Here is a 2,425-nt window from a genome sequence, read left to right as displayed (position 1 = left end):
TTTGGTGGGACACCTGAGGTTAAAAAAGAAAAAAACAACAACAAAAACAAAACAAAAAAAAAAAAAAACGTACTTCTTCCAGCCCACAGAATGACCGCAAACTCTTTGGATGGGGCCAAACCACCAGAGAGTAAGACTCGTCCATTTCCCATGAAGTCACCCAGAAATTCAACGACCATGAGTGACACGATATCCAGTGACAAAAACTTGAGCAGAGCCTCACACTCGCCCTTCTTTCAAATCCCGAAGAGTTCTCCTCATGGTCTGTAGATCAGTCCTGCCATACCTATGACCCGAAACATAAGCCGAGTTTGTGTTTTCAGACAACTGTCCAAACAGCCCTGGCCTACACAACCTACAGGCTCAGGCCCCTGGAGCCAAACCTGAGGACTGTACTTGCCCTCTCCAAGGGAATTGTGTGTGCCCATTCCAATGGCCACAACCCTTCTAATAGGATAAACCTCCAAAGTCCCTGATCCATCTCAATAGTGGTGGCTTCCCAGGAAAAACAGGGGCAATCTGAGTCCAACTGAGCACCTACCTGCACTCAGACCCATAGACAGATGTCCCCAGAGGTAAAAAGGGAAGAACAGGCCCCTAGGCACGAATCAGATCCATTGCTTTGGTTTCCAGGCATCTCTCCTCAGATTCCTGGATTTCAAAAGCAGCATATAGCTTTTTCTTGACTCACCCATCAGAAAACATCTCATCTACACATGGGAAACTTGCACGTTGGAGCTGTGTCAAAGCCTCTGTTTAGGAGAACCCTTTAGGGCCCCAGTGCCACCGCTTCATTCCAAAGTCTCCATAGACACAAAAGCACGTTAGGATCCATACCCAGGTGTGTCCATTTCAACTGAGCGTCCTCGGTTGCTCCCCACAGATCCAGGAGATCTAACCTGTCTGGTTGCTAGGAGACAATTGGAATGCGAGGTGGGATACCCTGCCATCCATCCTTAGAACCCTGCTCAGAATCATTGGCCTGGAGCCAAACAACAGGTCTCAATTGTCCTGCAGAAGACTCTCTGCAGTTTGGAGCTTCTCACAACTCCCATCGTGGGAAAACACCCATGGCCTCGTGATGCCCCCGCATTTATGAAGGGGCCATAGGGACAGAAACTCCAACCTGAGCGATCGTCTGATCCTCGCCCTGACTTCAGATGCACGAGATCTCGATTCAGGTCTGTAGATTGTGCCTGCCATGGCCTCACCCAGAAACCTAAGCCTAGCTTGTGTTCTCAGACTTTTGTCGTCAGACTACTGGCCCACAAGCCCTCCAGTTTGGCAATCCAGATCTACAATGCAGCACTCTGCCGGCCCTCCAGAAGAAAAACATTGTCCACTGGGGCTACCCAGTAACCCCAAATGAGGATCAACCTGCACCGACCTTGGCTGTACCCCAAATACTTAGGCTGACCAGGGCACTAATGCCCTTTCTGACACAGCCTGAGCCTGGACCCCGTGGACCCTCCCAGACAGCTGGCCGCACACTGAGCACATCGAGCTGCCATGGCCTTAGGTCGTCATCTCTTCCCAACCTCGGTTTTCAGGTTTCAGAACCTAGACCTTAACTCCAATCACTGCCCAGGGTTGAAGGTGATGCAGAAATCAGAACTCCTTCCCCATGGCAAGAAACCTTGTGGTTGGCATGTTGTCCAACGTTCAGTGTAGTTGAAACCAGTGTGGCCCTGAGGCCCCGCCCATGCTCGCGGGCACATTGGTCACAAACACACATTGTGACGCTCAGGCTGAGCCCAGTCCTCAAGTAAGGTCACTCAGTGGCTGGATGAAGAGATAGCATATTGGGCTTGCCATGCCCCTAGGCCCCAATTTTTAACCATAGTTCGGGTTGTCCCTTCAGTCATCCCCACGGCTTGGCTTTGGAATTCCTCTTTTGGTGGGACATCTGAGGTAACAAAACTGAAATGAGTCCTCCCATCCCACAGATTGACGAAAAGCAATTGGGAATCGGGCCAAATCCTCAGAGAGGAAGATTCGTCCATGGCCCATGAGGCCTCCCCGACATTCCACGGCCATCGCTGATACAAAATCCAGAGACAAAAGCCTGAGCAAGCGCCTCAGACTCGCAGTTGCTTCATATCCTGAAGATTACTTCTCATGGTTTGTTGATCGGACCTGCCATACCTACGTCCCCAAACCTAAGATGAGTTTGTGTTTTCAGACTTCAGTCCTCAAAGTCTTGGGCCAACCACCCTCCAGGCTGGGCCCCTGGAGCCACACATTAGGACTGTGCCTACCAATCCATGGGAATTCTGCCCATTCCATGGTCCAAAATCGTACAAATTAGAAGAAACCTCCAAAGACCCTGAGGCCATCCCAATAGTGTAGGTCGCCCGGAAGAAACAAGGGCGGTCTGACAACAGCTGATAATCGACCTCCACTCATACCATAGATGGATGTCCCC

This window comes from Mustela nivalis, assembly GCF_964662115.1.
Source record: "Mustela nivalis genome assembly, contig: HAP1_SCAFFOLD_226, whole genome shotgun sequence".
In the NCBI taxonomy this organism is placed as follows: Eukaryota; Metazoa; Chordata; class Mammalia; order Carnivora; family Mustelidae; genus Mustela; species Mustela nivalis.
The sequence above is the reverse complement of the archived record's forward strand: the minus strand, read 5'-3'. Positions refer to the sequence as shown.